Consider the following 15,174-nt stretch of genomic DNA (forward strand, 5'->3'; position numbering starts at 1 on the left):
CCCTTGTGGGATTAATGCTGCAGCTCTATTTACCCTCTGCACTCCTTCAGTCAACAGTCACACAACACGCAGCTTTTAGCAGTTTTAAAAGGCAGATGGACTTTCTGAGCACATCTATGATCTTAATTCTGTTCCCTCTATCAGGCATTCATCCAACCAATTGTTGCCACACTCCACCTTTGGGCAGGACCTCAACATCTCCTTGTTACCCATTTAACTCAGAGTCGTGTTATCTGTGCGATACATGGTTACAAGAAGTCTGAAACACAATCAAGCTACCCAAATTTGTGCTTGTCCCATAAACAGAAAATGTAACTCGGTTCTTCTGGGTCAAATCCTGAACCAATCGTATAAGCTTTGTTTGCCATTAATCAGCAGCTGCAAATAGGGACATAGACAACTCCCTACAACAAATCAGTCTCCACTGTATCTGTAACACAAAGTCCCACCCAACCTGGCCTTGAACACCTCCAGGGATGGGGCAGCCACGACCCTTCTTGGCAACCTGAGCCTCCCCACCATCAACAGAAGAATTTCTTCCTAGTGTCTAATCTAAATCTCCCCCTTCCCAATTTAAAGCCATATACATATACAAGTGCAGAGATTACTGGAAAGCTTCCACTGAATTTAGGTCTCAGCTGATTAGCTGCCTTCTCCGTACTCTATGCAAGGTCTCCACAACAAATCACTGGCTCCACCGTGTCTGTAGTGCAACTCTTATTTTAGGGCTCTGCATGCTATACAAACCTCATAAATAATTGGTTACTTGGAAAATCATCCCATGAGCTGCCCTGACTTCAGTAGAAATGCATGTGAAATAATGAGATGTGTCTCCAGACATGGGAAATGACGTACAGGACAGTGTGAGGAACACCTAAGCCCCCTCTTTCTCTCACTGCCCCAGTCTGGTGTGAATGACTTTTTTTTTTACTATCCATCAAAACAATAATTTTTAATTTCAATCTTTTAGCTTTTACATCAATATTTTGGCATATCCCATAGTTACTGCCATGAATCATTGGTAAGCGGTTTAAAAAATGTAGATGAAGGGAATGAACTATGCATGGGAGTGAAAAGACAAAAGATTGAACTGAAAATAAGATGATTCCAGGGTGCAGGGCAAGTTGCAGGAATTTTTCAGACTCCTGATTCCCGTCTTCCGATGGCCTTGGTTTGCCCTCTGAATTACTGAACTGCATCAAGAGCAAACATTCTAATCCGCTTTTGCCTCTTGTGGTCTTGTATCTTCCTAAACATGTCACCACTCCTGGAGCTGAAAGGTTTCATGCTTACAACTTTCAACAACCAAGATTACTTGACATTAGCTTGCAACACTAATCCCCAAGCTCTTTTTCTGTTACGCTCACAGTTATTCTTTGCTACTCCGAACTCCTCCCCTCCACATTTGGCAATATTGACAAGCATCTATACTGGAACATGAACATGGCCAATGTTCTCAGGTCCAAAGCCACCAAGAAAGTTGTTATGTCCTTAAGCTTCCAAAGGTACCCTGTCAGAGTTGTTCACAGTCCAGTCTGACTGTGGACAGACGTTAATGTAATTATAACCTAAAGCTACATTTAAATCTAGTTCTAAAAAATCCAAATACTGACAATATTTGTGTTGTAACAGGCACTGCAAATGCGTCTTCTCGATGTACAATATGCGCTACGTGCACTGTGTGCAAACCACGGAGTTCACAGAGCTTTAAGTATTTCAGAAATTCACTAGATCAGAGATAAGCTGCTGTGAGTCCTTAAACTCCTGCGAATTCTTGCCTTCTGGAGAGTGAGACAGAAGCATGTTAATGTGCCACATTGATTGCACAGTTAAAATAACAGTGCCAGGATATCAAGGGAACATTCCTTCAGTGTAATCAATCCAACCACATCACATTTTCAAGTGGCTTCTGTGCTAAATGAAGCTCAGAAAATAACCTATCAGTTGGGTCAGAATATTCAGCCCCTGTCCTGCTTATTTGTAAGATTCCTACTCATTGTCACATGAAAAAACACGGTTTTGCTTTGACTTCAGTCAGAAAACATAGGATTTTTAAAAGAAATGAAAGACAGTAAAATGCTTCCAAAAATGGTCATAGTGTAATTCTTCTTCTAGGCACGATGGGGTTGGGCTGACGGTTGGACTAGATGAGCTTAGAGTTCTTTTCCAACCTTAACAATTCTCTCTATGATTGTCTTCACTTACAAATGATAGAAATCTCGGTGTCCACACTAAGATATTCATCGAAGTTACTATTTATTCCAAGGAGGCAAATACTTCCAAAGGCAATCCCCACCCCTCTGTAGGTGAGATGATGTTGACCAAGATCCCCAGCACAAGAGGGCAAGCACTGGGAAGCATCTTAACATTCTCACATCAGTGTTATAGAATCATAGAATCACTGGGTGGGAAAAGACCTTTGAGATCGAGTCCAACTGCACCTGTCCACCAATGAACCAGATCCCTAAGCACTTCATCCATCCGTCTTTTATACACCTCCAGGGATGGAGACTCCACCACCTCCCTGGGCAGCGTCTGCCAGTGCACAAGAACCCTTTCGGTGAAGACACTTGTCACTTGGGAGAAGAGATCAGCACCCACCCTACCACAGCCTCTTTTCAGGCAGTTGTAGACAGTGCTGAGGTCTCCTCTCAGCCTCCTCTTCAGGCTGAAATTGTGCATTAAGCCTTGTTCAGGGAGCCAAGACTTGTGTGTTTCTCATCCCAGGCAAAAGCCTGTCTGCCTTTCAGCCACATAGACATCCCCTTTGGAGACAGGGGCAAAGCTTGCACAGCTTTGAATGCAGAGCAGGAATGAGCCCTTGACTACCGACAATATTTTTAATCTACCAAAATAATCCAGACAGCCTGACGGGATGGGAGGTCAGCCCTTCATCTTGTCAATCCATCAATCTGTCTGGATGAGACTGAGCAAGAGCAGTCTGACTGGCCACTACTGAGAGGGCCATAAATCAGCTCAGTTAATAAGCAAAACATTTGGGGGCCACACGATTTGGAGGTGCTAGCGGTGTCACAAGTGGTTATTTATGATGTTCAGACAGCAAAACACAGACAAGATGTGACATAATTGCTGGCAGAGCCTGACAAGCAAAATAAGCCAAACCTGTAGAGAACTGCCAGGTGGCAAGTGGTTCAGACACAGTGATGGGTCCAGAGGCACATGATGTTCCACGGGTGCTGGCACACGCCCAGGAAATGTGGAACACAAAGCCATGAACACAACACAGTGATGACTTGAATTATCATTACAGTAAATTAATCTGCAACAGATGCAGCACTGTATTTCTCTTTGCAATTCATAAAAATCAAGACGCTTCTGACAGCAAAATGCTCTAAACAAACTACCACATCCTGGCTGTACTTTACACCACAGACCCAGAGACTCACTGAGAGAGTGATCTCTCACCTAAAATCTCTCTTTTCGCCTTGAGTAGCCTTTGTTTATTAACTTTAAGTAATATTTTGAGCTTGAGAAGAAGTTCAAAAGATATTTTAAAGAAAAATCTGAAAGATTTTTGTTAGAATCAAGAACTGAAGGCCAGCGACTGCAGAAGAACTGCAACTTCATGAACACTTCTGAGCAGGTCACGGAGGGGAATGTGGCAAGCACTGCAGTGATGAATGGAGGTCTCGCGCAGAGCGGGGAGGAGTACGTGAGGATCAGATTTTGTGTGACTTATCCCTTCGGTAAATCTATACTTGACCTGATCTCTTCTTCTGCCTCAGGGATTATGAATGTAAGATAAGTGATTGCTCATGCTGTCCACAGTCTAGGTTCGCATACACCAGATACTCCACAGCTATTTATTTATGAAAGTGGCATTTATGCAAAATGCCAAAAGGAGAGACACACTGCCAAGCCTGAACAGCAGACAACAAGACAGGGAATTCAGGTCAGTTTGGTGACGCAGGTACAGGAGGACAGGAGAACAGGTCAGTCTGTGCCTTTTGATGCCTACAACCTACCTGTGAATTCTTTCATAACACAGAAAAATTTTCATGCAGCATCACAGAGGAAATACAAGAGTTTTACCTAGAGTCCAGAATAAAACATAACATTGCTACTTACTTTCCCAAGAAACAATGCATCCAAGATAAAAAATGTTAAAAACCATTAGTGCACCTGTGCCTCAAGTCACATGTTAGGTCCTTAGGAAAGTTATGGCCTCAGCCGTCTTCCCAGGGAAATCGGTGTAGGAGACCAAGAATATTTACAACAATTTTCAGACCTACTGCAACACAGAGCAACATCTACCAAGACACTGAAGGTGACACTTCATACTCCCAGCTCTGTGTCGCTCCTGCACAAATCTTGGTGGTAACATGACCAAACTCACCGGCTTACAGGATGAGATTCTGAGATGATCCTGCTTGAAGTCAATCCTGCGTCTCCCAGGACCAGTGGCTGTGTTCGTTGACTCAAACCACGGAGCTCTTCGTAACTGTTCAACAGGTTTCTTTGTCGCAGATATCGGTGACCTGGATGAAAGAAGCCACACCCCTTATTAGTCTGTTGTAGAAGTCCCTGAGTGGCAAAAAAAATGACAAAGTCTTGTCTCCCTCACACCTCTCTGAGAAGCTAAGCCTATGCTCTGTAGCTTCCCCACCAGGACAGCTCTATACTGTGCTGCATGCAGTTGTAGGTGCCTCATTATACCTTCACGCCCCCCCCATGGCACACGGGGAGGGGCAACTGAATCTCGTGCCTTTGGCAAGCCTCAAGCAAGGCAATGGGCCAACTTGGTCAGGTGTGACCATCAGTCAAGGCAACACTGGACTTCCAAGTGCCCGTTGGGACGAGTCTTTGTGCCGCAAAGGACAAACATTTGTGCGGACCAATGGCTTGTCCAAGGAAGGGACAAGTTGTACACCCAAGTTCTGTAGGACACATCAGGTTCTCAAAGGCCACGAGTCCTTAGGAGATCATAATCCCTTAGCAGAGAGGTAAAAAGAGCAGATCACTGCATTTGAGTATGGGGCAACCATGCCTTGGCCTTCATAAGTAGAGTCCTTTAGCCTGTGCTATTCTGAGAGGTCTGAAAGAAATCCAGGTCCTCCTGGAACAGCTTCACTGCTACAGCCAAGAGACCTCTTCATCGGTGGTCTTTACTTCCACAGCTGATCTCTGTTCCCATGAGCAGCAATAAGGCCATGGTTTACTCCAGAAGCACAAGCACAGCACATTGTGCTCCCAAATCTTCTGCTTTCAGTCTACCCTTGCAGCGTGTAAACCTTCCTTCCTCTATCTAGAAAGCTCAAACGGACTGGTCTCACTGGGAAGCAGAGGTACCTCCATCTGATTCCTGACTTTGACAGAGATGGCCAGCCTGGGACTGAATGCTCTCTTCTCCCAGCAGCACAACACGCAAGCAGCCAAGCCTGTGCAGTCTGGGAGTCGACTCCCATTCACTGTTGGCTGAGAGCACACAACCCTTCTTTCCTTTGCATTGTGCACCATATGTTCCTAGTAAATCCTCATTTTCAACTCTGAGATGAAAAGCTGGCTGGCTCCAGAAGCCAACAATGGAGGCATTCTTATCATGGTGACCATTCATTATGTGATATCTGGGTTGACAGAAATGGAACAAGGCTTTGCTTGGTTTTCTATCAGGACACTAGAGTTCTAAAGTCTATGATTAGCCGAGAAGGGAATATGCAGCAAAACCCCTGGTCGTCTTAGACAGGATGAAGACAGAAGAACCATGAGCATCATTCCCACCAGTCTTAGAAAGATGATCTTTCAGTGGAAGAGACAGGTGATAGCAGTATGATCCATCAGCTGGACTGATCCAGATACCAAAACCGTCTGTTTTGCAGGGATGGGGATCAACATTCTAGAAAGATAAATGTGAGAATGAAATTCTGGACTAATTTTCTTGATTTCTTCTTTCTTTTTGACAGTTATTGCTAGGGATGGGATTTACACCTTCCCAGTTCCTAAGGAAACAATGCTAACAGAGGAAGATGCGATTGTTCAAAATGATGCTTGGGCTAAGTTCATTCAGTTCTACGTCCCTCGTTACGTTTGCAGTGATAAAAAAGAAGCAGCAATTCCAAAGTCAAATATAAACAATTTGAAAGTTAGTCAGACAAAAAAAATTTCCATCTGCTGCTGGAAAATCCCATCTCTCAGTAGCAGACACTGTTTTCTAGCAGTGTCCTCATGGGTTTCTCACAGCACCTTCCTCCACCTGTTTTGTCCACTACTTATCCCAAGGAAGCTTCTGTAGACTGTCCTTACTGGCCCAGGGCAGCAGTTGTGTTACTGTGACGACTGGGTGTTGTAGCCTCAACACATGAATAAAACCAGTTGCTACACAAGTCTCTAAAGACAGTGACACTTCACATAAGTCATGAGAATGTTCCCAGAGGAAGACTTGATGGCTTGTACTGGAACCTGAATTCACCTCTCCTGAACTGCACCAAGAGCCTTCCACCGAGCAGAGGAGCAGAGTTAGCTCAACGAAAGGGCCTGAGGTCTCCAGAGACTCAATGCTCACTGCTGTTCCCCTTCTCATCTGCATTCCCTTTCCAGCGATTTGTTCCCCACTGATGACATTTACTCCCAAACCACATTTAGTTGTGGGGGCTCTGCTTCAACAACCAAGGAATTCCTAACTAGACAGACAGTTGGGTCTAGAAGTACCAGAAGAATCACAGTTCTGCCTGCTCCACTGAACCCAGACCTGACAGCACTTTGCCTTATTTTCAGCACTGGTTTTACCCTTTTCTTGGGGGGGAAAAGGAATGGAGACGTCTCCTACAGATGGACTGATAACTTAAAACCATCTGTGGCAGAGCAAACTCCCCCAAGAGACTGACCTTCTTCCATTTCACAGCTTGTTTTCCACCCACCCACCCAAAAGCCCTGTTAACCCTGCATGCTAGTGGATAAGCTACAACGTACCACTAAAAACTTGCAAAATGTCATAACAAAGCCTGGTACACTCAGCAGTCGTCACTGCTTTCCCAGCAAAGGAGGTACGGTTTTCCCTGGAAGCAAGCTCATTCCCCTCAGGAAGGGCAGTGAAGAAGTGTCAAAAGGCAACAGCTGCAGTATAGTTATTTCAGGACTGAATTTAGAAGTACATTTTATCTGGAAATGAGACTCTTCCGACCTTCTGTTTTCCCTGTAGTTCCCGTCTTCAGTGTATCGGTATGACGTCTGCCCATGCTGACCAGGGACAACTGGCTCAACTCTTCCAATAGACTGCTGGTGCCACTGCATGACTCGGAGCAATAAGTGAAGGAATCAAGACGTCGTAGGTCCAAAAAGCTGACTGGATTTTCCAGTTCATGATCAGATGACCAAAGTCAAAAGCTAGACTCATGAGTCACTTGGCGAAGCCACAGCACTACCCTGCAGCATGGGTCAGTCACCACGCTGAAGGTCAAGGTGATATCAGGGAGGCCTTTGGGCACAAATATTCAGAGATAGATAATGGCTCAAGCTATGCAAAGCTCAGTAGTCGGGTTCAAAGCCTACTTTGATACAACAGCAACAAGAACCGCATAAACACGACACGAGAAAAAAAAAAAGTTACATTCATTTCAGGATGGGCAAGGGCACAGAAAACGGAATAAAGGTCTAAATTCAGTGAAGACTACCAGTTCCCTGAAGCCCTACAACCACCCAACGTACCACATTGAACCAGGTGAGTCTGACCGATCCTGCTGTCCATGTATAAGCAAAGACACATCCTTTTTTTCAGATCAGGCCATGGACCAGGCGGGTCACAGAATGGCATTTCACTTTTACCAGAATACCCTGCACCAGGATGAGAAATATACACACTCTGCACGCAGGTGCCCTAAATGAGTCTTCTCAACTCATACTATTCGATTCTAAATAAATGTGCTATACCAAGTATTGAGTACTTGCAGCTCCCTCTGCTTTCTGTGGAAGACACCCATGCTCAGCCCAGTCCCTCAACACTGAATCATCTGTGCTGTACACTGCAGAAGACATTTAGGGGACTATTTTAAGGCTGAAAACCTTGGCTATTTTACCTCCCACACCCAAGACACCAGTCGGCCTCCTTGTCACCGTCAAGCTGAGATCTGCCATTGCTGTTCACACAACCCGCTGTGGTTAGCTGGACTTCCACACACTGAGATGCAACTCAACATAAGGAAAAGATTAGAATCAGGGTAACAAATACAAGAAGCAGCAGTGCTCTGCTTTTACACTGCAGATTAGCGACCCCCTTCCCATGGCATACAGCATTCCTTCTCTTCCCTTGTTCAGGACTGATTTAATTGGTTTGTATCCATGACTGACCAGAGGTGTTTGCTAGCAGCATCTGTGATTTAGATGGAGCCTGGCTGCCTGACATTCCCACTTTTGCCTTGTGGTAGCTGCTTTCATGACTGTCTTCCTTGCCTGCTCTGACGCCGGGACTGCGCAGTGCTGGAATTTACTCACCTGTTTCCATTTGGAAAAATAAAACAGTGGGCAAAAGATGTTTAATATTAGCTCGCCAAAGATGCAATTGGACATCAATGTATTACCAGACATATCACCCCACGAGTACTTTTCACTCCTCCTTGAGACATGGAAGAAAACAACATTTTAACCCATTGTGTGCTTTAATGAATTCAGAGAGTAAGGCACACCTGCACCACTTCCATTTGACCCCGTATGGACATTGAACTTCACCAAACATCTTCTGCTCCAGCTAAAATTAACTATGTATGTCTGAACCACTTTGTATATGCCACTCCTTAGGCATGCAGAGGGTTAATAAAGCTTGCTGCATGCAGGAAAAAAAAATGTGTTATTCATATGCCCCAAGGGATTCAAGTTATAAGGTTTTTCCTCATGCTCCCTCCCCTTCATACTAGAGCACATAACAAATACCCAGTTCTGATTTATTTATTTGTTTCCCAGACCGGCCAGTGGCAACAGATGAAAAGCGCAGCCCTTGCAAGTCGAGCTATTTTAATATTTCATGCCCTGATGTGCCAGGACGTTTGATACTGATACAAACAATAACAAAACCTCTCTGAAACACTGAGAAGCCACAGCACATGCCACCTACCCGCTTTCTTTTTGGGACACCTGAACATTATTTTCAACATTGTTCTGGTGCTTCCTGACCTGTGCCTGCACAAGTTAACATCTGGCATCTACAAAGGTGCCACAGGACTCCCATCACTGGGAATGCCATACCATTCCTTCTGCAGGTTGCCCTCTTTCAAACTCTCTCCTTATCCAGCACTATAATATTGGGACAAAATGTCATCCAGATCGAGAAAATGATGCCAACATCCAATGGAGAAATAACCAAAACAGAAATAATCTTGATGGAAAGAGAGGGCATCACTCCCCTTTTACCTCTACTCACTCTAAGAATCCCACAGTTTCACAAAAGGGTGTCAGCGTTCCTCTTCCTGCAGGGGGGACACCAGGGTCTGTTGCTTCCCATCGGTCACGTTTTCTGCCTTGCAAAGGGCATCTCCAGGAGCTCAGACACACCCTGGCACATGGCACACGTAGCCACTTACCTGAAACAGGTGCAGCGCGCTCACATGCCTGTGCCAGCCCAGCTCCTCTGCTGCCTTGAGTGCTGTCAAAGCTGCAGCACCCGAGCCCTCTCTGCAGTCAGCACTCGGTTGTGGAATCAGGACTGGGACCCTGGGATCCTTCTCAGCTGCTCCCTGTCTCGCTTCTGCCTCCTCGTCTCTCACACTGCCTCTGTCCCTCGCTCTCCCTGGGTCGGTGCAGCCTGTCACAGGGCTCTTACCCACGAGACATCCAGACGACTTTTCTTACGGGAACCCGATGCACCTGCCTCCTACTTGTTATTATTTAAGTCCATCCAGTAACAGTGCAGGACATAGCTGAGGTTACTGTGATTCTTCAGTGTTTCACAGGTCAGCTGGAGTAGTGATTTTCTGCAGATCGGGTTTCCTCCTCACAGCAACTCATTAAAAACTTTGCTACAACTGAATGACTCTGGGTGTTTTAACACAAACAGCAGTTGAATTGGTTTGAAACCAATCTCAAGAAGAACCAACATTACTAACTGGTCAGATAAATCGAACTGCATTTAAAACCGAGCAGCCATGCACATTGAAAGAAGAGGCTTCTCCAAAAATCTCTCCTTTTTTAGAGAACTCTCTGAAGTGTTAGAGTTGGGGATACAAGAGATGGACAGAGCCCTTCCCAGCACCAGCTCTTGGTGAGTTCAGTAACACATCGCAGGAGCTGCACTCCAGTTACACAACCAAGGGCAGCCTGTTACCTACACAGCTTTGTACATCCCTTGGGATAAAAGGTGCCTCAGACACATCAATATAGGATTGTAAACCCATTAGGTCAGGCTGGAAATGGTGATCAGATGCACCTGCAGACTAAGTTCTGTTTATTAGTAAAGGCTTCCTCTGCCAGGAGATTCTTATCCAGAGTCACCTGGAGCTGATTGAGATAAACCTTGAGTGAAACAAGAGAGCGTCTCTAAATAGAAGAGCCCAAGGCAGGGTAAAAAGTCTTACAGACACAGTTGACTCAGCTTGCAGAGAGCAGTGGGTACCTACAGACCACCCAAAGCTCTCCTTGGTCCTAGCCTTCCCCTAGTCTTCAAGCTGCAGACATTCCTGGGTTTTCGTTGCCCACAGGGACAGTAACACCTTGGGTAAGAATGTCAGTTGTATTCTTCAGAGGCAGCCCTATGCAATACTGTGAAGGTGAGCAGCCACCAGCCCATCAATGCTTCTAAAAAGCAGATGGATAAAGTTAAGCAGGTTCTTCTCTTCAAGGAAGAAAATGTGGGATAGGCAGAACAACAAGTACTCCAAGCACTGAAAAGTGGGAAACTCCCCAGTGAGGTGATCTGCCCTGGAATCACACCACCTACTCCAGCATCAGCCAACAGGAGAGGCAAGAACCTAAAGCAAATATCACTATCAAATGCTTGGCTTCTGACCACTTGAAAGGAATCCCCCTCTCAGGCAAGGGGCCTATTGTCCCCCTGACTAAAACTTTTTCTGTAGTGTGCCGAGCCTTGGTAAGTGTTGTAGGGTGGCACAGCAAGAGGTATGAAGATGAACCAGCAGGAGAACAGCAGGTTTGCCTGTACTTGTATGGACTATCCAAGAAATCTGACAACACAAGTGGAGTTATCATTTCCTAACTCTTTTACTTTAGACTAACTAGTTTCTTTGCATTTGGATTCTCAGTCCCTTGACATCACAGTGGCCAACTGAAATCCACTGAGGATTTCCTACTGTGCCTCTCAGTAGCTCAGCACCCTTCCTGTTGATGAGAGAGCTCGAGCTGCTACAAGCTGCTGAGGTCGTGCTGTCACAGATATAAGCCATGAAGCACAGCTGACACGTCCCAAAGAATCGCCTTTACAGTCAGCAAAACACAGAAGGTTCCATCTAATGTTGTAGAAGAGCAAAAACGTCCTCTGCCTCAAAAAGCAGAGAAGCACCAACAATCCAGGAGATGCTAAAATCAGTCTGATAGACTTGAAAATACATTCCAGAGCTCAGAAACCCAAAGTGCAGCCTTCTGCAATGTGCTTTACTTAGCGATCCTCACACATCCCTTTCCAATAACCCACTTCAATGATTTGTAAGCCTGAGTATTCCCTTCCTTTTGACAGCCCTCATAAAGATTACTTCTTATCAGACATGTGAGAGGACTCTACTGGAAACCCACCAAATGCTACATCTGAGCTGACCTGAGGATGTCAGATTCCAATGCTAATTTCATCCCAAATTAGCAAGTGGTTATTGGTTGTCGCAAAATTGCGTTTGTCAGGAATGAAAATTCTTTGCCAAAATAAGCCATTAAGAATTATTTATGACACAGACAGATTTTGTTACTCTCCCACAGAGCATTAACCTACAACTCTGTCAGCTCTGCCAGCCCTGTCTCTTCTCTTTCCTGATGCAAACCAGTCATTAAACTGTACGTCAGGAGTTGTACTGATGGCACAGAAACCTTCTCACTTCTGCATCAAATGAGTATAAAACACCAACCCAAACCACTAGTGCAGGAAGTCCAAGAACCCTGAACCTTTGTTGTGACAGACTAAGCACACAATTCACTTTGTGCCCTTCTCCAGCACTGTATGCTAAGAAGCATGGATTCTCAAAGCAGCAGACATGGACTCTAGAGACAGTTGTACAAATTGTCACATCTCAGCCAGCTTTCAGCATGTAGCCTTGACAAGTGTCCTACGATGAAGCACAACGTTACTTTCTACCCGAAGCACGGGCTCCATTTCAAACCAGGATGCAGCCTGGTGGCAGAGAATCTCTCTGAGGGGCCAAAGATCTATTTTGATCATGTCTGCCATCTCTCAAGCACCCAGCCAGAATGAGATATCACATCCCTTTGGGCACCTCAGCTTGTACAATTCACTACCACCAACAAAGCCTTACGGCTTCAGCACTTGCTGGAAGTCTTACCTGTGGTGAGGTTGATGCCAGGTGGCTCGCTTCCATGGACAACCAACTCATTAGCTGAAGGACCCACCCAGTAGCCAGGAGCTCAGTGTATGGACATGAAGCGGAAAGAAACTCTGCCAAGGAGGACATCCCCTCCATTACCCAAATCCTGGGAGCTACGCTGAACTCCCCTTTTAGTTGTCTTACAGCCTTCTGCCAAAGGGGCTGCGAGTACCTGCAGGGCAGAGGAGACAAGTTACTGAAGCATCCCAGAGCACTCTGAGACTTCCAAGGGGTTTTGCCTTTCCCCCGCCCCTCAGCCACACACATCCAGCAGATCAATCACTGCATCTTCAGGACAGCAGCAGGAGAATGCGAGCATGCTCCAGGCAGGCAGTCACAGAAAAAAAGATGCGCAAAAACCTAAACAGCAGGGATAACCAAATGGGGTTTCTGATCCACCTCTCCCAGCCCCCTCCAAATGGAACTAGTATGTGCAGAAGGAGACTCAGTGAAGCTCACGGGACTCAGCACTGCTAACAGAGAAGTCTGGGGTAGACGCAGGCGTTTGCTGCTCACTGCCAGTCACAAGACCTGGCGGGGAACCTTAGCAGGGAAATGCCTGGAAGAGCTGGGCTGTTGCCTTGTGGAAGGGGCAGCCCCAGAAAGGTGATGGCCACCAGCTCCATCAACAGTCCCACGACTGTCAAAGGTCAGGTACAGTGTCAGGTCCATAGCCAGCCTTGGAAATCCAAACAACAGTTCAAGAACCAGCCTGAAAAGAGATGTACCTGCAGCAAGGTGCAGGAAGGGGAGGGAGGGAACCTCCAGCCTAAGTCTAAGTAGAGCTTCTGGGCCATGGGCAGAGGATGTGGGAAGGAGTCCCATGTGAGGCTGATCAGTGTAATTAAGGCCTATTAGTGCCCTCAAAGCCCTGCCCTGGGATTACAGAACTTCCTTTCTGTGATACACAAGCCTTGCACCCAATAGGGGCTCTAAGCACCATGCTTCAAATTCAGCTTCCCCCTCTCACCCACCTCCCCTTGTCCTGCAGGTTGCTCTGCTCTCCCACTGATTTCCAGACCTAGATCATCTCTAGCCCCTCTGCATGTCCGTGCCCTCCGTAGCACTTGCTCAGCGTTAGCCACAGTGGTGCTACTCCATGCATCTTCCCATCTTCCCTGTTTGTGACTGAAGGGATGGTAGAAGCAGAGCCATGGGGAGAGGGAGGAGCCAGCAGAAAAGGCACCAAGAAGGGCAGGTGGACAGGCAAGGGTGGAGCTGCTGCCCTCTCCTCACACTGCCCAGCACACAGCAGGAAAAACTGTATCATTCCATGGATGCACCATTCATGGCTTTGGAACTAAAGAGGAAAGCTCATTTTGTGTTGGGATCTTCTATTGTTGTGAGATTTCCAAATGGGGATGTTGCTCCCTTCCACGCTCCGTTTCTAGAATGAATCTATGCAATCCCAGGGTCTTAACCTTAACCTTAACTTTAACCAGTGGGAGAACTGGCAAAAAGAGACCCCTGTGCCTGGGTTCCCTGCTGGCACAGCTTCCCAGCACAATGGACTAAGCATTGCAAGACTTCCCACAAGGAATTTAATTTGATTCTTGTGCCATTTCTTTCCTCGAGCATACGCAGTGGATCAATCAATGCTGTCTAGCACAACAGCCTTCATCCAGGTTCATCCCTGGAGGTACAACTACTGCTCTGCTTTTTACGCTAACATTGAGTTCCTGGAAAGCACCACAGACAGTAATCTTTCTGTTCAGGATCAAAGCTACAACTAGCTCTTGCAGGAGGATCTCAGCAGTCTTCAGCAAAGCAGTTCCTTGCTAGAGCATGCTTGGTCCACTGTGTTGGGAAGCCGTGCCAGCTGGGAGCCTAAGCACAGGGGTCTCCTTCTGCCAGTTATCCCACCAGTCCATGGATTGTACAAGAACTGGAGATGCCCAGTAGGGAGCACCAAAGAATGATGGTTGGACTGCCGTGTGGCCTTGCCCCAGCAGAGGTACAGATGAAGTCACTGCTAGTACTTCAAGGCTCCTGAAGATGCAAAAATTCATTGAATCGTAGAATGATTTGGGTGGGAAGGGACCCTAAGGATCATCTGGTTCCAATTCCCCTGCCACAGGCAGGGACACCTCTCACTGGAACAGCTGCTGAAGGCCCCAAGGCCTCATTTTTCAGGACATCTCAGCTTGAAGTGTCCAGACCTGCCTAATCAGTACTGAGCATCAGAGGCCTTCCCTGATATCACTGGGATCACTTGGATGCACATGTCTCAGTGCTCACATGCTGGATGTACTACTGGGATCTTGGTCTTTCTGCGTCCGTGCATGTGAGTCTGAGTGAACAAAAACATTTTGTTTTAAAACAAAACCACTTTCTTTTCTCTCACACTGAGCTCCAACACCTCGTTGCGACATTACTCCTTACAGCACAGCCTGGGAAAGGCAGCTTGAATAGGAACTGGGTGACGATGCTGCATCTTGCAGCCCAGTTTACAATTCAGTCTCCACAGTCTCCCAGTGCTTTATGCGTTGCCTTTGGTGGCACACAGTCACACACACTCTGGATTTTCCACCAACAAGCACGTTCTGCCTGCTCAGGGTCAGGCGGAGAAGCAGGCTCCCAGCTGACTGAAGGGTGGAGGGACATAGTGAGCAGGTCACTTCTCCAGGCAGATGGATGGATGGATGGATGGATGGATGCCTCATTGAAATGGGCAGGATAATGTCAGCGG

The 15,174-nt window shown here is 46.4% G+C and overlaps 1 protein-coding gene across 34 annotated transcripts in view; it reads right to left on the bottom strand.

Annotated features, from left to right (window-relative positions):
- IGFN1 (immunoglobulin like and fibronectin type III domain containing 1) overlaps positions 1 to 4,499 on the bottom strand; it is a 40,338-nt gene extending 35,839 nt beyond the window's left edge. For all 34 annotated transcript variants that reach the window (XM_069875717.1, XM_069875711.1, XM_069875716.1 and 31 more), the window contains exon 1: positions 4,358 to 4,499. The gene's annotated coding sequence lies outside the window, so the exon portion shown is untranslated. The remainder of the gene's footprint in view (positions 1 to 4,357) is intronic.
- Positions 4,500 to 15,174: the final 10,675 nt, after the last annotated feature.

Source organism: Phaenicophaeus curvirostris, chromosome 24 (assembly GCF_032191515.1).
Source record: "Phaenicophaeus curvirostris isolate KB17595 chromosome 24, BPBGC_Pcur_1.0, whole genome shotgun sequence".
Classification (NCBI taxonomy): Eukaryota; Metazoa; Chordata; class Aves; order Cuculiformes; family Cuculidae; genus Phaenicophaeus; species Phaenicophaeus curvirostris.